General features: G+C 46.9%; 1 protein-coding gene and 1 pseudogene across 1 annotated transcript in view; both read right to left on the minus strand.

Moving 5' to 3' along the window:
• The window catches only part of LOC138855409 (tyrosine-protein phosphatase Lar-like), a 1,956,413-nt gene that overhangs the window by 1,144,133 nt on the left and 784,780 nt on the right, over positions 1-27,500 (minus strand). The gene's annotated exons all lie outside the window — the stretch shown is intronic.
• LOC128705144 (5S ribosomal RNA) lies at positions 14,461-14,578 on the minus strand (annotated as a pseudogene).

Raw genomic sequence — 27,500 nt, forward strand, 5'->3', positions numbered from 1 at the left:
ACCTCCCTTGAGAGGGAACCTCCCTCCAGCATCAACGAACCTCCCTTGAGAGGGAACCTTCCTCAGCATCAAAGAACCTCCCTTGAGAGGGAACCTTCCTCATCAAGGAACCTCCCTTGAGAGGGAACCTTCCTCAGCATCAAGGAACCTCCCTTGAGAGGGAACCTTCCTCAGCATCAAAGAACCTCCCTTGAGAGGGAACCTTCCTCAGGATCAAGGAACCTCCCTTGAGAGGGAACCTTCCTCAGCATCAAAGAACCTCCCTTGAGAGGGAACCTTCCTTAGCATCAAAGAACCTCCCTTGAGAGGGAACCTTCCTCAGCATCAAAGAACCTCCCTTGAGAGGGAACCTCCCTTGAGAGGGAACCTTCCTCAGCATCAAAGAACCTCCCTTGAGAGGGAACCTTCCTCAGCATCAAGGAACCTCCCTTGAGAGGGAACCTTCCTTCAGCATCAAGGAACCTCCCTTGAGAGGGAACCTCCCTCCAGCATCAACGAACCTCCCTTGAGAGGGAACCTTCCTCAGCATCAAAGAACCTCCCTTGAGAGGGAACCTTCCTCAGCATCAAGGAACCTCCCTTGAGAGGGAACCTTTCTCAGCATCAAAGAACCTCCCTTGAGAGGGAACCTTCCTCAGCATCAAGGAACCTCCCTTGAGAAAGAGCCTTCCTCCAGCATCAAGGAACCTCACTTGAGAGGGAACCTTCCTCAGCATCAAGGAACCTCCCTTGAGAGGGAACCTTCCTCAGCATCAAGGAACCTCCCTTGAGAGGGAACCTTCCTCAGCATCAAGGAACCTCCCTTGAGAGGGAACCTTCCTCAGCATCAAAGAACTTCCCTTGAGAGGGAACCTTCCTCAGCATCAAGGAACCTCCCTTGAGAGGGAACCTTCCTCAGCATCAAGGAACCTCCATTGAGAGGGAACCTTCCTCAGCATCAAAGAACCTCCCTTGAGAGGGAACCTTCCTCAGCATCAAGGAACCTCCCTTGAGAGGGAACCTTCCTCAGCATCAAGGAACCTCCCTTGAGAGGGAACCTTCCTCAGCATCAAAGAACCTCCCTTGAGAGGGAACCTTCCTCAGCATCAAAGAACCTCCCTTGAGAGGGAACCTTCCTCCAGCATCAAGGAACCTCACTTGAGAGGGAACCTTCCTCAGCATCAAAGAACCTCCCTTGAGAGGGAACCTTCCTCAGCATCAAAGAACCTCCCTTGAGAGGGAACCTTCCTCAGCATCAAGGAACCTCCCTTGAGAGGGAACCTTCCTCCAGCATCAAGGAACCTCCCTTGAGAGGGAACCTTCCTCAGCATCAAGGAATCTCCCTTGAGAGGGAACCTTCCTTAGCATCAAGGAAACTCCCTTGAGAGGGAACCTTCCTCAGCATCAAGGAACCTCACTTGAGAGGGAACCTTCCTCAGCATCAAGGAACCTCCCTTGGGAGGGAACCTTCCTCAGCATCAAAGAACCTCCCTTGAGAGGGAACCTTACTCCAGCATCAAGGAACCTCACTTGAGAGGGAACCTTCCTCAGCATCAAAGAACCTCCCTTGAGAGGGAACCTTCCTCAGCATCAAAGAACCTCCCTTGAGAGGGAACCTTCCTCAGCATCAAAGAACCTCCCTTGAGAGGGAACCTTCCTCCAGCATCAAGGAACCTCCCTTGAGAGGGAACCTTCCTCAGCATCAAGGAACCTCCCTTGAGAGGGAACCTTCCTCCAGCATCAAGGAACCTCCCTTGAGAGGGAACCTTCCTCAGCATCAAAGAACCTCCCTTGAGAGGGAACCTTCCTCCAGCATCAAGGAACGTCACTTGAGAGGGAACCTTCCTCAGCATCAAGGAACGTCACTTGAGAGGGAACCTTCCTCAGCATCAAAGAACCTCCCTTGAGAGGGAACCTTCCTCCAGCATCAAGGAACGTCACTTGAGAGGGAAGCTTCCTCCAGCATCAAGGAACGTCACTTGAGAGGGAACCTTCCTCAGCATCAAAGAATCGGTTATTTACACACCTATAACACAGACAACACAGATCTTAGTGGCTTAGCTGACCCACATTGTTTTTTGATCATGTCGTTTCCACTGACATAGTCCCACTCCACAAAGGTGGCAGTAAAACAATAGCGTAACACTATAGACTGACAACACTGACGTCCCATATTATCAACATCTCTGAGTGAGTTTTAAGAAGCAAGATTGTTAAACAAGTGGAGTCACAACAACTGTATAACCCAGGTCAACATGGGTTTAGAACAGGTCACTCCTGCCTCTCACAACTACTGGACCAGTACAACATGGTCTTGGATGGTCACTCCTGCCTCTCACAACTACTGGACCAGTACAACATGGTCTTGGATGGTCATCTCCTGCCTCTCACAACAACTGGACCAGTACAACATGGTCTTGGATGGTCACTCCTGCCTCTCCCAACTACTGGACCAGTACAACATGGTCTTGGATGGTCATCTCCTGCCTCTCACAACTACTGGACCAGTACAACATGGTCTTGGATGGTCACTCCTGCCTCTCACAACAACTGGACCAGTACAACATGGTCTAGGATGGTCACTCCTGCCTCTCACAACTACTGGACGAGTACAACATGGTCTTGGATGGTCACTCCTGCCTCTCACAACAACTGGACCAGTACAACATGGTCTAGGATGGTCACTCCTGCCTCTCACAACTACTGGACGAGTACAACATGGTCTAGGATGGTCACTCCTGCCTCTCACAACTACTGGACCAGTACAACATGGTCTTGGATGGTCACTCCTGCCTCTCACAACTACTGGACCAGTACAACATGGTCTAGGATGGTCACTCCTGCCTCTCACAACTACTGGACCAGTACAACATGGTCTTGGATGGTCACTCCTGCCTCTCACAACTACTGGACCAGTACAACATGGTCTTGGATGGTCACTCCTGCCTCTCACAACTACTGGACCAGTACAACATGGTCTTGGATGGTCACTCCTGCCTCTCACAACTACTGGACCAGTACAACATGGTCTTGGATGGTCACTCCTGCCTCTCACAACTACTGGACCAGTACAACATGGTCTTGGATGGTCACTCCTGCCTCTCACAACTACTGGACCAGTACAACATGGTCTTGGATGGTCACTCCTGCCTCTCACAACTACTGGACCAGTACAACATGGTCTTGGATGGTCACTCCTGCCTCTCACAACTACTGGACCAGTACAACATGGTCTTGGATGGTCACTCCTGCCTCTCACAACTACTGGACCAGTACAACATGGTCTTGGATGGTCACTCCTGCCTCTCACAACTACTGGACCAGTACAACATGGTCTTGGATGGTCACTCCTGCCTCTCACAACTACTGGACCAGTACAACATGGTCTTGGATGGTCACTCCTGCCTCTCACAACTACTGGACCAGTACAACATGGTCTTGGATGGTCACTCCTGCCTCTCACAACTACTGGACCAGTACAACATGGTCTTGGATGGTCACTCCTGCCTCTCACAACTACTGGACCAGTACAACATGGTCTTGGATATACTGGAAGACACAAAATATAGATGTAGTGTACAAAGACTTTGCAAAAGTCTTTAACAAGTGCGATCATGGTGTAACAGTTCACAAATTGCACCATTACACCATGGAATGGAAAAAGCAACAGTAAACATACTACCATGAGAGGCTGCCACAGTGAACAGCTCTGTTCCTCAGCCACAGTGCTCGCCCCAGTTCTTTGACATTCTCGTATTCAACACAGCACTGTGTTATCCTTTACTGACGATATTGGAATTTTTATTTAGTGGCATCCATTGAGGACGCAGCAAATCTCCAGCTGATATAATACAGGCTTTCCAGTGGGCCACAGAAAATCTAATCTTCAAAAGGACGAATTCCAGTTGCTTCCTGGAGTCTACCTGGACGGTATTCCGGGGATCAACGCCCCTCCGTGGAAAAATTGAATATATGAAATATAAATGAGTATAACACCCCTGAAGGAGGGGTGTTAATGTTGCAGTTTAAAAGCTGTAGTGTAAAGCACCCTTCTGGCAAGACAGTGATGGAGTGAATGATGGTGAAAATTTTTCTTTTTCGGGCCACCCTGCCTTGGTGGGAATCGGCCAGTGTGATAATAAAAAATAAATAAAATAAAATAAACTGAAGCCACTCAGTAGAGTGGAAGATTAATGTGAGGGACTTTGGAGTGATAATGTCAGACGATCTCACCTTCAAGGATTTCAGAGCTACTGTCACAACCACAAGGACAATGATAAGCTAGATAAATAGAACCTTTGAAACAAGAGATGCCAATCCAGTGATAATATTCGAATTAATATGTTCTCTCTAGACTGGAATATTGTTGTATACTAACAGCACCATTTTAAGGCAGGTGAAATTACAGATCTGGAGAATATTCAGGAGACCTTCACTGCCTCTACGAACTCAGTCAAGCACCTATGTGACTGGGAACACTTGAGGTCCTTCGAACTGTATTCCCTGGAATATAGGCGACAAAGGTACGTCATAATTCAGACCTGAAAAAATCTGGAGGTAGTCACAAATCTGAACACCGCCTTTTGTAACGTCCATGTAAAAATCTGCATTCTGATTCTCTTCCAACGCCCCCATAATCATGTTTAATGGTTCAACAGCTGTGATGAGTAGGATCTTCCTGTTCTAAACCCAGGTTCACCTGGCTTGAGAAGATGATATTTTTCCACACAAAACCATTTCAAAGACTCTGATGATATGTGATGGTAATGCTACTGGTATGATTTTTTTGCCAATGCTCTACCGGCTTGACTTACATAGAGAAGCTACGAGGCAGGGTTTATACACAGCTTTAGGAACAGGCATAACAGGGCTCACAAAGCCAGAGTGTGAACGTAGTAACAGCCAGCCTAACATGCAGGACCAGAAACCAAGGCTCGACCTCAGCAACCACAAAAGAATAAGGCGAATACACACCATAAAATTAAGAGGCGGGGCTAGAAGCAATGACTCAACCCCCAGCAAACACAAGAGGGTAAACACAGAGGAATACACCTGCGACAAAGAGAGCAAGTTTCACTGCTCTCCCACTTAATCCAGTGTGTTCAGGTTACTGATGACCTCCATAATGGCCTTGTATATTCCACTATTTCTGGCCTGCTCCATAGCGCTCCACGATTTTTATAACGCGCTTTCAGATTTTATCTCGGCAGATATATGCACACGCGAGCCCGCGCGTGTGTACACGTATTTGTGTTTGCAAGGGTCAAGTTATAGTTCCCGGCCCCACCTCTTAACTCTGTATGTGTGTGTTTAATAAAAGTAGTATACGAGCAGTGAAAGTTCTCTGTAGGTTTTCCAGCTTAGTAATATGGTGTGTCTTGACGGTGGTGGTCAGTATACAACAGTATTCCAGCCTGGAGAGAACAAGTAACTTGAAGAGTATCATCACTGACTCAGTATCTCTTGTCTTGAAAGTTCTAGTTATCCAGTCTATCATTTTCCTTGTGGTAGCAATAACAACATTGTTGTGATCCTTGAATGTGAGATCTTCCTGCATCATTACTCCTAAGTCTCGCACATGGTACTTTCACTCTATTGAATAATTATAGTTTGTCTTGTACTCTGTTACAGTCTTTATTTCCTCCATTCTTCCATAACAGAACAAGTGAAACTTGTCCTTGTTAAACATCATATTGTTGTCTGAGGTCCACTGGAAGACTTGATTTATATCCGCCTGAAGATTCACTGTGTCTTCGAGGGACGACACTCTCATACAGATTCTGGTGTTATCAACAAACAATGTTACACTGATTTATGTTCTTGTTAATGTTCGATATAAGAATGAGAAACAGAAGTGGGGCGAGTACTGTGCCTTGAGGAACAGAACTTTTCACTGTGTCAGTCTCTGACTTCACTGTTTACTACTACTGTCTGGGGCGAGTACTGTGCCTTGAGGAACAGAACTTTCCACTGTGTCAGTCTCTGACTTCACACTGTTTACTACTACTGTCTGGGGCGAGTACTGTGCCTTGAGGAACAGAACTTTTCACTGTGTCAGCCTCTGACTTCACTCTGTTTACTACTACTGTCTGGGGCGAGTACTGTGCCTTGAGGAACAGAACTTTTCACTGTGTCAGTCTCTGACTTCACTCTGTTTACTACTACTGTCTGGGACGAGTACTGTGCCTTGAGGAACAGAACTTTTCAATGTGTCAGCCTCTGACTTCACTCTGTTTACTACTACTGTCTGGGACGAGTACTGTGCCTTGAGGAACAGAACTTTTCACTGTGTCAGCCTCTGACTTCACTCTGTTTACTACTACTGTCTGGGGCGAGTACTGTGCCTTGAGGAACAGAACTTTTCACCGTGTCAGCCTCTGACTTCACACTGTTTACAAGTATTCTATGGCTTCTATTTATTAAGAGGTTAAATACCCATCTAATTACTTTTCTAGTTATTATCCCTGCACGTATTTCGTGCACAATCACACCACGGCTGCACTCGTCGACAGTAAACTTTCAAGGTTGTCGTCCAGAGTATCCAAGACCATATCGTAATCGTCTAGCATTTATGGAAAGTAGGAACGACCTGCTTTTCGTTCAATGTATTCTTTGCCATTTCTCAAACCTCGCTGCTCTTGTAGGGAGTACTTCGGGTGTTCGGATTTGGGACCAATCCCTCTAGAATTGAACCAATCCCTCTAGAACTGAGCCAATCCCTCTAGAACTGAACCAATCCCTCTAGAACTGAACCAATCCCTCTAGAACTGAACCAATCCCTCTAGAACTGAACCAATCCCTCTAGAACTGAACCAATCCCTCTAGAGCTGAACCAATCCCTCTATAGATAAACATATGAGTTGGTATGGGTGGATGTGAGTTGGACCTGACTAGCTTGTGCTGCTGGGTCTGGTGCCGTGCTCCTTCCTTGAGTGGAGGTGACCAGACTGGGTGGGTCATTGGGCTAATCCGGGGGGGACATGGACCTGCTCCGCATGAGTTACTAGGCCTGTTGCAGTGTTCCTTCTTTCTTATGTTCTTATAATTGAACCAATCCCACTAGAAGTGAACCAATCCCTCTAGAATTGAAGTAATCTCTCTAGAATTTAACCAATTCTTCTAGAATTAAACCAATCCTTCTAGAATTGGACCAATCCCTCTAGAATTGTCAGATTTTTCCAAGTGTAAGTTTCAATGTATTTTTGTCCCCAATATTCCAGGGAGTACAGCTCAAGAGTCACCAAGCATTGAAAAGAATTTGGTGCTTGAGTGAATTTATAAGAGCAATGGAGGTCTCTGCGCGTTCTCCATATCCGTGATTTCTCCTGCCTTAAAAAAGGCTCTTAGTATACACCAATATTCCAACATTCCGTATATACCAACACCTGCATCGTGAATATGATAATGGAACATGAAAATGGTATACTAATACCGACAGTTTGATAAGACACATGTGCAATAGTTAGGTATCTTTATGCCGAAAGGTTTCGCCTACACAGTAGGTTTCTTCAGTCGTGTACAGAAGAGTTAGTAGAAGCAGAAGAGATGTAAAGACGATGTAAACAGTCCATCACCCTTAAAGACGTGGTTTTGAGGTGGTCAGTCCCCCAGCCTGGAGAAGAGTTCTGCTCTACCGCTTCTACTAACTCTTCTGTACTCAACTGGAGAAGCCTACTGTGCAGGCGAAACATTTCGGCATAAAGATACCTAACTGTTAAATATCAAAATGGTATGGTAGGTAAGATACATAGGCAACAGTTAGGCAACTTTATTCCGAAACGTTTCGCCCACACAGTAAGCTTCTTCAGTCGAATACAGTATGCAGGAACAGTAGAGATGTGAAGACGATGTAATCAGTCCATCACCCTTAAAGTCGTAGATTTGAGGTTGTCAGTCCCTCAGCCTGGAGAAGTTCAGTTCCATAGTCAGGAACTATACCTAACTGTTGCACACACATATCAACTGCAACACGCAATTTACACATTTCGATTCTCCATTGGCTACGATTTATAGGTTCTGACTCTATTGTTTCTGGATATTTTTTGATGGGTACTGGAACTGGAAGCAACGAAGTCTTTGGTAATGTGATGATTGGTTGGTAGAAATACCGACAATATGTTAGGTACAAGGAGACAGGTGCGACTAATGTGACATATTTATCGTTGTGACGTTTCACTCTCCAGGAGCTCTGTCAAGCCGTTATGGTTTGACGAAGCTCCTGGAGAGCGAAACGTTGCCACAATAAAAATATCACATTAGATGCATTTGTGCTCATTTCCCTAACTATCATAGTCTCCCGTTGAACTCTAAGTCTACTTTCTATAATTCTAGCGTGAACTATCTCTTTCTCACTCTTCTTATCCTGTGAGAGTTATATCTTGTACGAGATCTGGTCATGGATCCGGCCGCGGGGGCGCTGATCCTGGAAACCCATTTCAGGTATACATATTCATGATTCTCGTTTTCTGTGTCTGTGTGTGTGTGTTTTCAGGGTCTACTATCTCAGAGGCCAAATAAGAATGTTTTTTTAAACGTAAATCCATAGGAGTCGTAGAACGTTTAGCAATAGAAGGTAATCAGGTTTGCTGCGTGGTGAGGGTAGCCTTAATTAGGCGGATCGAGAGGCCATTGTTAGCAACAACGCCCCTTCCCCTGGACAGGAAGGGAGGAAATGAGTTAGAAAAGGCAGAAGAGGCAAACTTAAATTGATAAGATGGAGCGTAAGAGGGTAAGAATTAACTACGCAGGGTGACTAAAGTGTGACAGGAACCTCTCTCACATCTCTCTTTCTCTCTCTCTCTGAAATGACCTGGCTACCTAGCACACTTGATGCTGTTGAATTAGACACATGTGCAACTCTTGGGTATTTTTTATTGAGGAAACGTTTCGCCACACAGTGGCTTCATCAGTCCATACAAAGGAGAAACTTGAAGAACAGGAGGAGAATGAGGTAATCAGTCCCTCAACCTTGAGTCGATGTGGTCAGTCCATCAATCTTGAATAGAATACGGCATATGAGCGGAGAAGCAGCTTATAAACCGTAGACAGAAGAGGTGCAGAAGTCGTAGGTGGTGTCACATTTGTCCAATGTGGAAGTAGGTCGTGACCAAGGGTTAGGCAAGTGGAGAATTCCCAAATATTAAGATCCCATGATGCTGCAGTGTCTGACAGTGCCTTCCTCTTTGTATTGGACTGATGAAGCCACTGTGTGGCGAAACGTTTCCTGAATAAAGATTCCCATATGCTGCATAAGTGTCTCAATCTTCAACTTGTCGGTTTTTCAAACCATTCATCACAACTGTCAGACACTGCAGCATCATGGGATCTTGTTACAAAGAATTCTTCAACACTTGTTCAACCTTTGGACGAAGACGTACTTCGACTAGTGGATGGTACCACTATGACCCCGCCTTCATCTGCTTCACGTCACCTCACTACAGTATATAAGCCACGTCTACGGCCCTATGCTGTACATTCTACAAGACTGATGGACTGAACACATCGACTCCAGGCTGAGGGACTGATTACCTCATACTCCTCCTCTCCTTACGCCTTCCTCTTTGTATTGGACTGATGAAGCCACTGTGTGGCGAAACGTTTCCTGAATAAAGATTCCAATATGCTGCATAAGTGTCTCAATCTTCAACTTGTCGGTTTCTCAAACCATTCATCACAAAGATACCCAGAGTTGCACATGTGTCTAATTCAACAACATGTCGGTTCTCTGAACCATTCATCTACACACTTGATGCTACCTGCTACACTTTCAAGAGGGTGTTGAGAGGTGAGGAGTGTCCAGCAGTGATCCCCAGTCCACTTTCTCAATAAATGGATTTTTATTCCACAGATAGGAACAGGGCCTCCCTACCTGGCATCAGGTATGGAAATAAGTCACTCTGTCTGACCTTTTTGGGTTGTCCTGTGAAATTTACACTTAAGTTACTTATGTAAGATAATTTGTGTGGCTGTATTTACGTGTACCTGTACCTAAATAAACTTACTGACATATACTCTTTGAGATATCTCAATACTCCTGCTGCTCCTGTCTCTCTCAATTATCTTCTACGTCCCTCCTTCCATATCTATTATCACATCGCCAACCTATTTGCCTCTCTTTCTTTCTCTCTCTCTCTCTCTCTGTGAATAGTTAGCTTCACTGTCAAGTAGTGTGTGCGGTGGTAGTTTACTCACCACCAAGGAACAAGGCATCCTGGCTTTACTCACCACCAAGGAACAAGCCACCCTGGCTTTACTCACCACCAAGGAACAACCATCCTGGCTTTACTCACCACCAAGGAACAACCATCCTGGCTTTACTCACCACCAAGGAACAAGGCATCCTGGCTTTACTCACCACCAAGGAACAAGCCATCCTGGCTTTACTCACCACCAAGGAACAAGCCACCCTGGCTTTACTCACCACCAAGGAACAACCATCCTGGCTTTACTCACCACCAAGGAACAAGCCATCCTGGCTTTACTCACCACCAAGGAACAAGGCATCCTGGCTTTACTCACCACCAAGGAACAAGCCATCCTGGCTTTACTCACCACCAAGGAACAAGCCACCCTGGCTTTACTCACCACCAAGGAACAACCATCCTGGCTTTACTCACCACCAAGGAACAAGCCATCCTGGCTTTACTCACCACCAAGGAACAAGCCATCCTGGCTTTACTCACCACCAAGGAACAAGCCATCCAGGCTTTACTCACCACCAAGGAACAAGCCACCCTGGCTTTACTCACCACCAAGGAACAACCATCCTGGCTTTACTCACCACCAAGGAACAAGCCACCCTGGCTTTACTCACCACCAAGGAACAACCATCCTGGCTTTACTCACCACCAAGGAACAAGCCATCCTGGCTTTACTCACCACCAAGGAACAAGCCATCCTGGCTTTACTCACCACCAAGGAACAAGCCATCCAGGCTTTACTCACCACCAAGGAACAAGCCATCCTGGCTTTACTCACCACCAAGGAACAAGCCATCCTGGCTTTACTCACCACCAAGGGACAAGCCATCCAGGCTTTACTCACTACCAAGGAACAAGCCATCCTGGCTTTACTCACTACCAAGGAACAAGCCATCATGGCTTTACTCACCACCAAGGGACAAGCCATCCTGGCTTTACTCACCACCAAGGAACAAGCCATCCAGGCTTTACTCACCACCAAGGAACAAGCCATCCTGGCTTTACTCACCACCAAGGAACAAGCCACCTTGGCTTTACTCACCACCAAGGGACAAGCCATCCAGGCTTTACTCACTACCAAGGAACAAGCCATCCTGGCTTTACTCACTACCAAGGAACAAGCCATCATGGCTTTACTCACCACCAAGGGACAAGCCATCCTGGCTTTACTCACCAACAAGGGACAAGCCATCCAGGCTTTACTCACCACCAAGGAACAAGCCATCCTGGCTTTACTCACCACAAAGGGACAAGCCATCCAGGCTTTACTCACTACCAAGGGACAAGCCATCCTGGCTTTACTCACCACCAAGGAACAAGCCATCCTGGCTTTACTCACCAAATAGGGACAAGCCATCCTGGCTTTACTCACCATGAAGGAACAAGCCATCCTGGCTTTACTCACCAAATAGGGACAAGCCATCCAGGCTTTACTCACCACCAAGGGACAAGCCATCCTGGCTTTACTCACCACCAAGGAACAAGCCATCCTGGCTTTACTCACCAAATAGGGACAAGCCATCCTGGCTTTACTCACCATGAAGGAACAAGCCATCCTGGCTTTACTCACCAAATAGGGACAAGCCATCCAGGCTTTACTCACCACCAAGGGACAAGCCATCATGGCTTTACTCACCACCAAGGGACAAGCCATCCTGGCTTTACTCACAACCAAGGAACAAGCCATCATGGCTTTACTCACCACCAAGGGACAAGCCATCCTGGCTTTACTCATCACCAAGGAACAAGCCATCCTGGATTTACTCACCACCAAGGAACAAGCCATCATGGCTTTACTCACCACCAAGGAACAAGCCATCATGGCTTTACTCACCACCAAGGGACAAGCCATCCTGGCTTTACTCACCACCAAGGAACAAGCCATCCTTGCTTTACTCACCACCAAGTAACAAGCCATCCTGGCTTTACTCACCACCAAGGGACAAGCCATCATGGCTTTACTCACCACCAAGGAACAAGCTATCCTGGCTTTACTCACAACCAAGGGACAAGCCATCCTGGCTTTACTCACCACCAAGGAACAAGCCATCCTGGCTTTACTCACCACCAAGGAACAAGCCATCTTGGCTTTACTCACCACCAAGGAACAAGCCATCCAGGCTTTACTCACAACCAAGGGACAAGCCATCCTGGTTTTACTCACCACCAAGGGACAAGCCATCCTGGCTTTACTCACCACCAAGGAACAAGCCATCCTGGCTTTACTCACCACCAAGGAACAAGCCATCCTGACTTTACTCACCACCAAGGGACAAGCCATCCTGGCTTTACTCACCACCAAAGGACAAACCATCCTGGCTTTACTCACCACCAAGGAACAAGCCATCCTGACTTTACTCACCACCAAGGGACAAGCCATCCTGGCTTTACTCACCACCAAGGAACAAGCCATCCTGGCTTTACTCACCACCAAGGGACAAGCCATCATGGCTTTACTCACCACCAAGGAACAAGCCATCCTGGCTTTACTCACCACCAAGGGACAAGCCATCATGGCTTTACTCACCACCAAGGAACAAGCCATCATGGATTTACTCACCACCAAGGAACAAGCCATCCTGGCTTTACTCACCACCAAGGAACAAGCCATCCTGGCTTTACTCACCACCAAGGAACAAGCCATCCTGGCTTTACTCACCACCAAGGGACAAGCCATCCTGGCTTTACTCACCACCAAGGGACAAGCCATCATGGATTTACTCACCACCAAGGGACAAGCCATCCTGGCTTTACTCACCACCAAGGGACAAGACATCCTGGCTTTACTCACCGCCAAGGAACAAGCCATCATGGCTTTACTCACCACCAAGGGACAAGACATCCTGGCTTTACTCACCACCAAGGGACAAGCCATCCTGGCTTTACTCACCACCAAGGAACAAGCCATCATGGCTTTACTCACCACCAAGGGACAAGACATCCTGGCTTTACTCACCAACAAGGGACAAGCCATCCTGGCTTTACTCACCACCAAGGGACAAGCCATCCTGGCTTTACTCACCACCAAGGGACAAGCCATCCTGGCTTTACTCACCACCAAGGGACAAGCCATCCTGGCTTTACTCACCACCAAGGGACAAGCCATCCTGGCTTTACTCACCACCAAGGGACAAGCCATCATGGCTTTACTCACCACCAAGGAACAAGCCATCATGGCTTTACTCACCACCAAGGGACAAGACATCCTGGCTTTACTCACCACCAAGGAACAAGCTATCATGGCTTTACTCACCACCAAGGGACAAGCCATCATGGCTTTACTCACCACCAAGGAACAAGCCATCATGGCTTTACTCACCACCAAGGGACAAGCCATCATGGCTTTACTCACCACCAAGGAACAAGCCATCATGGCTTTACTCACCACCAAGGGACAAGACATCCTGGCTTTACTCACCACCAAGGAACAAGCCATCATGGCTTTACTCACCACCAAGGGACAAGCCATCATGGCTTTACTCACCACCAAGGAACAAGCCATCATGGCTTTACTCACCACCAAGGGACAAGCCATCATGGCTTTACTCACCACCAAGGAACAAGCCATCATGGCTTTACTCACCACCAAGGGACAAGCCATCCTGGCTTTACTCACCACCAAGGAACAAGCCATCCTGGCTTTACTCACCACCAAGGGACAAGCCATCCTGGCTTTACTCACCACCAAGGGACAAGCCATCCTGGCTTTACTCACCACCAAGGAACAAGCCATCCTGGCTTTACTCACCACCAAGGGACAAGCCATCATGGCTTTACTCACCACCAAGGAACAAGCCATCAAGGATTTACTCACCACCAAGGGACAAGCCATCCTGGCTTTACTCACTATATTCCAGCAAGGGACATTATACTATTAAAGATATAATGGCCGTCGGCCCTACACAGAATGGCCATGACGGTGGCCCTGTGTGGCCATGACAGTAACTGGAGACGTAGCTTTACTCGTAGCTAGGTCCCACACCAGGCCTCCCGATGGATGGCTTGATCAGCCAGGCTGTTGGTGCTGGCTGCACGCAGTCCAATAAAGGCACCACAACTTGTCTGATCAGAAATGATTTAAAGAACTTATTAATGTCACAGAAGGGTTTTGACAAGTCTTGGTCCCTTTGCACTTACTGAGTGCATCTTTTCAGGAAAGGGATTATTTTTTCCACCGCCTGCAAAGCCTATTGCTTGCGTAAACCTGGGGTATACCTGGAGAGAGATTCGGGGGTCAACGCCCCCGCGGTTCGGTCCGAGACCAGACCTCGTGAAAAGATTTATGCCAACAGCATTTGGTGTTCCCAGGCGGTCACCCATCCAAGTACTAACCAAACTCAACGTTGCTTAACTTCGCTGATTGGACGAGAAGCGGTGCGTTCAACGTGCTTAGGAGTGATTTTGGTGCGCAGATTTGGGATCAATTCCTTCACAATATTCCAGGTGTAAATTATGAAAAGAAGCAAGATTATCAACTAGTTGGATTCCCAACAATTACACAACCCAGGTCAACATGGGTTTAGAACAGGTCGTTCCTGCCTCTCACAACTACTGGACCAGTGCAACATGGTCTTGGATGGTCGCTCCTGCCTCTCACAACTACTGGGCCAGTACAACATGGTCTTGGATGGTCACTCCTGCCTCTCACAACTACTGGACCAGTACAACATGGTCTTGGATGGTCACTCCTGCCTCTCACAACTACTGGACCAGTACAACATGGTCTTGGATGGTCACTCCTGCCTCTCACAACTACTGGACCAGTACAACATGGTCTTGCATGCAGTGGAAGACAGAATGCAGACGTAGTATACACAGACTCTGTAAAAGTCTGTGTATACTACAAAGTGGGATCATAGCGTGACAGCGCATAAAATGCTTGCTGAAGAAATAACTGGAAAAGTAGGCAGATGGGTCTTTAATTTTCAAACCGACAGAACACATAGAGTAATGGTAAAGAGTTAAGTCAGAGGCTGCCACAGTGAAAAGCTCTGTTCCGCAAAGAACAGTAGTCGTTTCCATTCTTTTCCTCATCCTCATATCTGACATAGAGATGAAAACTGTCTCATTTTGCTGACGATACTAGAATCTGCGTAAAATTAACATCCACTGAGGACACAGTTTATCTTCAAGCGGATATAAACGAAGCCTTTCAGTGGGTCGTGGAAAATAATATTTTCAATGAGGACAAATTTCAGTTACTCGGTTGTGGAAAACTTGAGAAAATAATAGAACGTAGTATCAAAAAAAATTATAATCGCACAAGTGACAAAAACATGTGAAGGACTTGAGAGTGATATTGTCAGAGGATTCTATTGTTTAGGAATTCAGAAATCTATCTGCCCACTTTTCCAGTTATTCCTTTTGCATTCATTCTGTGAGCTATTGTTGAAGACTTACAAAGTCAGTATACATTACATCTGTATTTTGTTTGTCTTACAGAGTATTCAAGACCATGCTGTACTGGTCCAGTAGTTGTGAGAGGCAGGAGTGACCATCCAAGATCATGTTGTACTGGTCCAGTAGTTGTGAGAGGCAGGAGTGACCATCCAAGACCATGTTGTACTGGTCCAGTAGTTGTGAGAGGCAGGAGTGACCATCCAAGACCATGTTGTACTGGTCCAGTAGTTGTGAGAGGCAGGAGTGACCATCCAAGACTATGTTGTACTGGTCCAGTAGTTATGAGAGGCAGGAGTGACCATCCAAGACCATGTTGTACTGGTCCAATAGTTGTGAGAGGCAGGAGTGACCATCCAAGACCATGTTGTACTGGTCCAGTAGTTGTGAGAGGCAGGAGTGACCATCCATGACCATGTTGTACTGGTCCAGTAGTTGTGAGAGGCAGGAGCGACCACCCATTACTGGTTCAGTAGTTGTGTGAGGCAGGAACGACCTGTTCTAAACCCATGTTGATCTGGGTATTGCAACTGTTATGATTTTGATATTGTGAGATGTCTGTGCTATCAGTCTATAGTTTTTATGATAGCTTAACTACCACTTTTGTGGAGTGGGGTTATGTGAGTGGTTTTTAATGACTGTGGGATGACTCTTGTGTCCAGACTCCTACTCCATAGAATATTCAGCGGACGTGATACTATCCAGTGTTGTCGTGCTACTAGTTTCAACTATCCCTGGCCCTAATAATTGCGAAGTGTACTTGTATCCCAGGAACTGATCTGTTCCATTAGAACGCGTTTCCATAGCACACCTGCCATCCCTGTTCACCCATCAGTAAAATGGGTACCTGGGTGTTAGTCGCCTGCTGTGGGTCGCATCCTGGGACAAAAGTGACCTAATTTCCCCGAAATGCTCTGCATAACAAGGGACTTTCTATATAGTAGTATGTCTTTGATGTCAGCTATGGTGTGTATACATTGTACATATACTGGTAGAAATAAAATTATTATTATTATTATTATTATTATTATTATTATTATTATTGTAACTGTGGCACTGTGTTTATACAGTGCCACTGACGACTATTTGATGTTATTAGGAACGCCATTTAGGTACTTATAAAGTTTCCCTAAATACTTTCCCTTACATCTAAGTTACTGCTGAAGGCTCAGGTATAAGTCCACTCCAAAACTCAATATCTTCAACTTAAAACATTTACCTAACATAAAGTAACATAGGAACTGGGAATAAAAAATACTCCAAAATACAGGAAATTCCCGCAAACTCGGAAAAATTTCCCTAAACGCTGGAGATATTTACATAAAAAGAGAAAACGCCCCTAAAACTGTGTAATATCGCCCCTGAAAAAAGTTGGGGCGTGGTGGAGGTTGGTTGGAGTTTGTTTATTGAAGGTGTGAAGACCAGAGACAAGGTGATGAGGGGGTGGTGACGTATGTTGAAGCTCTTCCCATCTTCCCCCTCTCTTCACCCCCATCCCTCTAACCCACCACCCCTCAACACCCCTTCCTTCCCCTCTTAATCTTTCCTTCTTTCCCACCTTCTAGTTCTCCTCCCTTCATCCTCTCTCTCTCTCTCCACCCCTCCCTTATTCCAACGCTCCCCTCACCCCACCGTCCCCTCCCCACACGCTGCCCTCGTAATGCACAGTTACCGACTCTTACCCCAATTACCGGGAAGGGGAGAAAGAGTGGGGGAATAATGTGAAACAGAGAGCAAGTGGAAAAGACGAAAATTAGGAAACAGTTGGGGGGTAGAAAGTGAGTAGAGAGAGAGAGAGAGAGAGAGAGAGAGAGAGAGAGAGAGAGAGAGAGAGAGAGAGAGAGAGAGAGAGACAGACAGACAGACAGATGCATATGTATCTCCTTCATCTACATGTAAACCATTAATTATACCGCTTAAAATAGCAGAATACGAATGCAAGAGACCACCACCAGTAACAGCCTGGTTGACCAGGCTAGAACTAGTTGAGCCTGGTCCATGGCAGGGCTCTGGGAGTAGAAAAACTCTTGAGAACTCATCAAAGGTACAGCAGAGGTAAAGGCATCTTTCGTTCATGATAACACCAATATTATTATCACACTCTGACGTATGTAGTTTAATTAAAGTACTCAATAAATATCACACTACTGCTACTACTGCTACTACTACTACTACTACTACTACTACTACTACTACTACTACTACTACTACTACTACTACTACCACAACTGGAAAACAAAGAAAAGCGCTTAGTTGTTCTCTCTAGACTGGAATACACTAAGACAGGCAAAACTGGAGGCCTGGAGAATGTCAGGAGAGCCTTCGATACTCTTACAAGTTTTTGTCAAACACCTTAAAATATTGGACATGCCTGAAGTACCTCGAACTGTGCTCCTGCAGCACGGGAAAGAGATGCATTATAATTTATACCCGGAAACTTGGAGAGGGATCGATACCAAACCTGTACACTGGAATTACGGTGCACAATACTAGATAATAAGTTTACAGAGACCAAGACTGTTCAACATCCTTCATGCATAAGTTCCTGATGAGCCAGGCTGCGTACTTTGAAACGCTTGCTAATAGCACCAACAGCCTGATTTAACCAGTCCAGCAGATAGGAACGGGCCCAGGAGACGATGACCCAGGCACATACCTATGACCTCTGTCTATGGATTACTGCGGGTGTTTCACCGTCGTCACCATCCCGATGACGTTGTATTCCTTAATTTCAGTGGAATCAATACCAGGAGAGTGGTATTAGCGCCGATAATACTAGGTAGCGTGTACCACTCTAGCACACTGCTACCTAAGTATAGCTTACCTGCTTACTAATTAAATACTACACTCACGCATCGAACCTTATCACTACGTGGTAGCAGTCTTCACGTTCAATACTTGTACAAATTGGAAATGTTAACTAAATAACGTCCAGCTCCCGGACCATTATTATGCAGCTATTTGATAATAGTCAAGGATAAACCGAAATATCGATTCAGATTTATAATTTTAGGGGAAATTAATAATAATAATAATAATAATAATAATAATAATAATAATAATAATAATAATAATAATAATAATCTATTTCTGCAAGTACATGTACAAGGTATATAGGCCTAGCTGACATCAATGACTATATAGAAAAGCGCTTGTTATGCTGAGTATTTCGGGTAAATTAGGTAAATTTTACCCCAGGATGCGACCCACACTACACCAGTCGACTAACAGCTCGGTGTTAGTCGACTGGTGTGGTGTGGGTCGGCGCTAGGTGAACAGGGACAACAAGTGCATTAAGGACACACGTCCTAAGGTTTCCAGCCGTACCGGGGATCTAACCACGGTCCTCACTGACCAAGGATGGGCAGAAATACTGATTTAGAGTTATAGTTGGGAATCGTTCCAAAGATGCTATTGAATTCGTTTTTCCCTGCTACCATGGGGAGAATTACCAACACATCTATGGCTGTCTTGAAGACACAAGTTGATTAGCTCCTGGGATTAGTTCCTGATCAGCCGGGCTGTGGTTCGTACACCGGACTGCGTGGGGGCAGAAGCAACATCGTGGATGATCAGACCTGGACCCACCAGGAGGTCTAGTCTGGGACCGGGTCGCAGGGGCGTTCACCTCCAGAAATAACCTTAGGTATCCAGACATTTTTAATGGTTTTAACGTACACAGAACATGATCATTACACGTATAACATAAAACGAATGTATCGAACACTTCCTGCAGCTACCCTGAGGTAAAACCCGGGTGTCCAGGATGCTGAAGCACTCCCCCTCTGGAAAGCAACACTCAGCCTCTGGAAAAGGAAGCTGGTCGCTCTTGGGGCCGTAGTTTTCCTAAAAATTTTGTCAGTTGACTTCAGACATCCGAGTGTCATCTTGATTGCCAGACACCTGGTATATACACTAGTGCCAGACACCTGGTATATACACTAGTGCCAGACACCTGGTATATACACTAGTGTCAGACACCTGGTATATACACTAGTGTCAGACACCTGGTATATACACTAGTGTCAGACACCTGGTATATACACTAGTGTCAGACACCTGGTATATACACTAGTGTCAGACACCTGGTATATACACTAGTGCCAGACACCTGGTATATACACTAGTGCCAGACACCTGGTATATACACTAGTGTCAGACACCTGGTATATACACTAGTGCCAGACACCTGGTATATACACTAGTGCCAGACACCTGGTATATACACTAGTGTCAGACACCTGGTATATACACTAGTGTCAGACATCTGGTATATACACTAGTGCCAGACACCTGGTATATACACTAGTGCCAGACACCTGGTATATACACTAGTGCCGGACACCTGGTATATACACTAGTGCCAGACACCTGGTATATACACTAGTGTCAGACACCTGGTATATACACTAGTGCCAGACACCTGGTATATACACTAGTGCCAGACACCTGGTATATACACTAGTGCCAGACACCTGGTATATACACTAGTACCAGACACCTGGTATATACACTAGTGCCAGACACATGGTATATACACTAGTGCCAGACACCTGGTATATACACTAGTGCCAGACACCTGGTATATACACTAGTACCAGACACCTGGTATATACACTAGTGCCAGACACCTGGTATATACACTAGTGCCAAACACCTGGTATATACACTAGTGCCAGACACCTGGTATATACACTAGTGCCAGACCCCTGGTATATACACTAGTGCAAGACACCTGGTATATACACTAGTGCCAGACACCTGGTATATACACTAGTGCCAGACATCTGGTATATACACTACTGCCAGACACATGGTATATACACTAGTGCCAGACACCTGGTATATACACTAGTGCCAGACACCTGGTATATACATTAGTGCCAGACCCCTGGTATATACACTAGTGCCAGACACCTGGTATATACACTAGTACCAGACACCTGGTATATCCACTAGTGCCAGACACCTGGTATATACATTAGTGCCAAACACCTGGTATATATACTAGTGCCAGACACCTGGTATATACACTAGTGTCAGACACCTGGTATATACACTAGTGCCAGACACCTGGTATATACACTAGTGCCAGACACCTGGTATATACACTAGTGCCAGACACCTGGTATATTCACTAGTGCCAGACACCTGGTATATACACTAGTACCAGACACCTGGTATATACACTAGTGCCAGACACCTGGTATATACATTAGTGCCAGACCCCTGGTATATACACTAGTGCCAGACCCCTGGTATATACACTAGTGCCAGACATCTGGTATATACACTAGTGCCAGACACCTGGTATATACACTAGTGCCAGACACCTGGTATATACACTAGTGCCAGACACCTGGTATATACACTAGTGTCAGACATCTGGTATATACACTAGTGCCAGACCCCTGGTATATACACTTGTGCCAGTCCCCTGGTATATACACTAGTGCCAGACACCTGGTATATACACTAGTGCCAGACACCTGGTATATACACTAGTGCCAGACCCCTGGTATATACACTAGTGCCAGACCCCTGGTATATACACTAGTACCAGACACCTGGTATATACACTAGTGCCAGACCCCTGGTATATACACTAGTGCCAGACCCCAAGTATATACACTAGTGCCAGACATCTGGTATATACACTAGTGCCAGACACCCGGTATATACACTAGTGCCAGACACCTGGTGTATACACTAGTGCCAGACAACTGGTATATTTGCTAGTACCAGACACATGGTATATACACTAGTGTCAGACACCTGGTATATACACTAGTGCCAGACACCTGGTATATACACTAGTGCCAGACACCTGGTACATACACTAGTGCCAGACACCTGGTATATACATTAGTGCCAGACACCTGGTATATACACTAGTGCCAGACCCCTGGTATATACACTAGTGCCAGACACCTGGTATATACGTTAGTGCCAGACACCTGGTATATACACTAGTGTCAGACACCTGGTATATACACTAGTGCCAGACACCTTGTATATACACTGGTGCCAGACACCTGGTATATACACTAGTGTCAGACACCTGGTATATACACTAGTGCCAGACACCTGGTATATACACTAGTGCCAGACACTTGGTATATGCACTAGTGCCAGACACCTGGTATATACACTAGTGTCAGACACCTGGTATATACACTAGTGCCAGACACCTGGTATATACACTAGTGCCAGACACCTGGTATATACACTAGTGCCAGACACCTGGTATATTCACTAGTGCCAGACACCTGGTATATACACTAGTGCCAGACACATGGTATATACACTAGTGTCAGACACCTGGTATATACACTAGTGTCAGACACCTGGTATATACACTAGTGCCAGACACCTTGTATATACACTAGTGCCAGACACCTGGTATATACACTAGTGCCAGACACCTGGTATATACACTAGTGCCAGACACCTGGTATATTCACTAGTGCCAGACACCTGGCATATACACTAGTGTCAGACATCTGGTATATACACTAGTGCCAGACACCTGGTATATACACTAGTGCCAGACACCTGGTATATTCACTAGTGCCAGACACCTGGTATATACACTAGTGCCAGACACCTGGTATATACACTAGTGCCAGACACCTGGTATATACACTAGTGTCAGACACCTGGTATATACACTAGTGCCAGACACCTGGTATATACACTAGTGCCAGACACCTGGTATATACACTAGTGCCAGACACCTGGTATATACACTAGTGCCAGACACCTGGTATATTCACTAGTGCCAGACACCTGGTATATACACTAGTGCCAGACACCTGGCATATACACTAGTGCCAGACACCTGGTATATACACTAGTGCCAGACACCTGGTATATACACTAGTGCCAGACATCTGGTATATACACTAGTGCCAGACACCTGGTATATACACTAGTGCCAGACATCTGGTATATACAGTATATGTGAAACTAGATGGAACGTTAATTGAAAACCTGTTGTGTACCTGTTGTAGATTTTGGGCAGGTGACAGACCGGATCTCCTGGTTGCTGAGCTGAGCATCCAGAGGCTGTTGGTGTTGGTAACACAGCCTGGTTGATCACGACTGAAGGGTTGCTGCCTTAAATACAATCAAATCGTGAAAATTAATAGAAAAATGGAAGGAAAATGTGACCATAATGTTCCTGCTCTTCACTGGTGTTTATTTTCTCCCAGATGTCTCTCTTCAGTTAGATGTAGCAGTGTGAAAGTTAGGGATCAGTCCCTTAAGTATTTTCCATGTATATATTATCAAGCATCTCTCTCCTTACCTTTGATATTTCTACTCCCAGAGCCTGGCCATGGGCCAGGCTTGTCTGGTGCTCGACTGGTCAACCAGGCTGTTGCTGCTGGTGGCCCGCTGTCTCACATATTCATCACAGCCTGGTTGATCTGGCTCCTGGTGAAGATACTTGTCCAGTTTCCACTTGAAGACTTCTACACTTGTTTCAGCAGTGTTTCTGATATCTTCTGGTAAGATGTTGAATAGTCTGGAGCCACGGATGTTGATACAGTGTTCTCTTATTGTGTCCACGGATGTTGATACAGTGTTCTCTTATTGTGTCCACGGATGTTGATACAATGTTCTCTTATTGTGCCCACGGATGTTGATACAGTGTTCTCTTATTGTGTCCACGGATGTTGATACAGTGTTCTCTTATTGTGCCCACGGATGTTGATACAGTGTTCTCTTATTGTGCCCACGGATGTTGATACAGTGTTCTCTTATTGTGCCCACGGATGTTGATACAGTGTTCTCTTATTGTGCCCACGGATGTTGATACAGTGTTCTCTTATTGTGTCCACGGATGTTAATACAGTGTTCTCTTATTGTGCCCACGGATGTTGATATAGTGTTCTCTTATTGTGTCCACGGATGTTGATACAGTGTTCTCTTATTGTGCCCCCGGATGTTGATATAGTGTTCTCTTATTGTGTCCACGGATGTTGATATAGTGTTCTCTTATTGTGTCCACGGATGTTGATATAGTGTTCTCTTATTGTGCCCACGGATGTTGATATAGTGTTCTCTTATTGTGTCCACGGATGTTGATATAGTGTTCTCTCATTGTGTCCACGGATGTTGATATAGTGTTCTCTTATTGTGTCCACGGATGTTGATACAGTGTTCTCTTATTGTGCCCAGAGATGTTGATACAGTGTTCTCTTATTGTGTCCATGGTATCCCTGCTTTTAAAGATTGAGACACTTATGCAATATATGGGAATCTTTATTGAGGAAATGTGTCGCCACACAGTGGCTTCATCAGTCCAATACAAAGTAGAAAGGTGTAAGGAGAGGAGTAGTTTGAGATAATCAGTCCCTCAGCCTGGAGTCGATGTATTCAGTCCATCAGTCTTGTAGTCTTACCTACAAGACTGATGGACTGAACACATCGACTCCAGACTGAGGGACTAATTACCTCAAATTATCCGTCTGATCTTCGCTCATTCTTCTGTACTGGACTGATGAAGTCACTGGTTGGCGAAACGTTTCCATAATAAAGATACCCAAGTGTTTCACATGTGTTTTAATTTATCGGTTCTCTGAACAATTTATCTGCCTCTCTCGTTGTAGGAAGTGAACCTCTGCCACTAATCTCTCTCTCTCTCCAAGCCTGCCCCATGGCCGGGCTCCGGGAGCAGACTCTCGAAACTCATCACAGGTAAAGACACAGATGCTGTCAACACGAGGATACTCAAGTCGTAAGAGCAACACTAACTTGAAAAGTAACACCAGTTGTGTTGTTACTCTTGTGTTGAAAGTTCTCATTATCCACCTCGCATCTAAGTATTTGTCTCAGTGAGTTCTCTAAGTTACACATCCTTTGACATAATTATTCCTTAATCTTCCGCCTGTTCTTTACGTTCTACGTTGATTGTCTGTGTTCTGTTTGTTCTTCTTGTTCTTCATTGTTCTCATATCTAAGAAGTTGTGATCTATTTCTAAGATGTCAAAGTAAATATTAAAAATTATGTTCAAAATGTTCAAAGTAGATACTTAAAACTGTTAAAAAGCATCCCACCTACACCCACAGCATCCCACCTACACCCACAGCATCCCACATACACCCACAGCATCCCACCTACACCCACAGCATCCCACCTACACCCACAGCATCCCACCTACACCCACAGCATCCCACCTACACCCACAGCATCCCACCTACACCCACAGCATTCTACCTACACCCACAGCATCCCACCTACACCCACAGCATCCCACCTACACCCACAGCATCCCACCTACACCCACAGCATCCCACCTACACCCACAGCATCCAACCTACACCCACAACATCCCACCTACACCCATAGCATCCCACCTACACCCACAGCATCCCACCTACTCCCACAGCATCCCACCTACACCCACAGCATCCCACCTACACCCACAGCATCCCACCTCCACCCACAGCATCCCACCTACACCCACAGCATCCCACCAACACCCACAGCATCCCACCTACACCCACAGCATCCCACCTACACCCACAGCATCCCACCTACACCCACAGCATCCCACCTGCACCCACAGCATCCCACCTACACCCACAGCATCCCACCTACACCCACAGCATCCCACCTACACCCACAGCATCCCACTTACACCCACAGCATCCCACCTACTCCCACAGCATCCCACCTACACCCACAGCATCCCACCTACACCCACAGCATCCCACCTACACCCACAGCATCCCACCTACACCCACAGCATCCCAACTACACCCACAGCATCCCACCTAAACCCACAGCATCCCACCTACACCCATAGCATCCCACCTAAACCCACAGCATCCCACCTACACCCACAGCATCCCACCTACACCACAGCATCCCACCTACACCCACAGGATCCCACCTACACCTACAGCATCCCACCTACACCCACAGCATCCCACATACACCCACAGCATCCCACCTACACCCACAGCATTCTACCTACACCCACAGCATCCCACCTACACCCACAGCATCCCACCTACACCCACAGCATCCCACCTACCCACAGCATCCCACCTACACCCACAGGATCCCACCTACACCCACAGGATCCCACCTACACCTACAGCATCCCACCTACACCCACAGCATCCCACATACACCCACAGCATCCCACCTACACCCACAGCATCCCACTTACACCCACAGCATTCTACCTACACCCACAGCATCCCACCTACACCCACAGCACCCCACCTACACTCACAGCATCCCACCTACACCCACAGCATCCCACCTACCCACAGCATCCCACCTACACCCACAGCATTCCACCTACACCCACAGCATTCCACCTACACCCACAGCATCCCACCTACACCCACAGCATCCCACCTACACCCACAGCATCCCACCTACACCCACAGCATCCCACCTACACCCACAGTATCCCACCTACACCCACAGCATCCCACCTACACCCACAGCATCCCACCTACACCCACAGCATCCCACCTACACCCACACCATCCCACCTACACCCACACCATCCCACCTACACCCACAGCATCCCACCTACACCCACAGCATCCCACCTACACCCACAGTATCCCACCTACACCCACAGCATTCTACCTACACCCACAGCATCCCACCTACACCCACAGCATTCTACCTACACCCACAGCATCCAATCTACACTTACAGCATTCTACCTACACCTACAGCATCCCACCTACACCCACAGCATTCTATCTACACCCACAGCATCCCACTTACACCCACAGCATTCTACCTACACCCACAGCATCCCACCTACACCCACAGCATCCCACCTACACCCACAGCATTCTACCTACACCCACAGCATCCCACCTACACCTACAGCATTCTACCTACACCCACAGCATCCCACCTACACCCACAGCATTCTACCTGCACCCACAGCATCCCATCTACACCTACAGCATTCTACCTACACCCACAGCATCCCACCTACACCCACAGCATTCTATCTACACCCACAGCATCCCACTTACACCCACATCATTCTCCCTACACCCACAGCATACCACCAACACCCACACCATCGCACCTACACCCACAACCACACCATCCCACCTACACCCACATCATCCCACCTACACCCACACCATCCCACCTATACTCCAGTCCACCCACACACCAATTAACACCTTCGCCCACATCTCCCGACACTACACATGCCCACCCCCAAGTCTCCTGCCCACCAATATGTCCACTACCCACACTACCTGCCCACCAACAAGCCTCCTACCCACACTACCTGCCCACCAACAAGCCTCCTACCCACACTACCTGCCCACCAACAAGCCTCCTACCCACACTACCTGCTCACTAAGAAGCCTCCTACCCACACTACCTGCCCACCAACAAGCCTCCTACCCACACTACCTGCCCACCAACAAGCCTCCTACCCACACTACCTGCCCACCAACAAGCCTCCTACCCACACTACCTGCCCACCAACAAGCCTCCTACCCACACTACCTGCCCACCAAGCCTCCTACCCACACTACCTGCCCACCAACAAGCCTCCTACCCACACTACCTGCCCACCAACAAGCCTCCTACCCACACTACCTGCCCACCAAGCCTCCTACCCACACTACCTGCCCACCAACAAGCCTCCTACCCACACTACCTGCCCACCAAGCCTCTTACCCACACTACCTGCCCACCAAGCCTCCTACCCACACTACCTGCCCACCAACAAGCCTCCTACCCACACTACCTGCCCACTAACAAGCCTCCTACCCACACTATCTGCCCACCAACAAGCCTCCTACCCACACTACCTGCCCACCAACAAGCCTCCTACCTACACTACCTACCCACCACCAAGCCTCCTACCTACACTACCTGCCCACCAAGCCTCCTACCTACACTATCTGCCCACCAAGC

The sequence above is a fragment of the Cherax quadricarinatus genome, chromosome 93 (assembly GCF_038502225.1).
Source record: "Cherax quadricarinatus isolate ZL_2023a chromosome 93, ASM3850222v1, whole genome shotgun sequence".
Taxonomy (NCBI): domain Eukaryota; kingdom Metazoa; phylum Arthropoda; class Malacostraca; order Decapoda; family Parastacidae; genus Cherax; species Cherax quadricarinatus.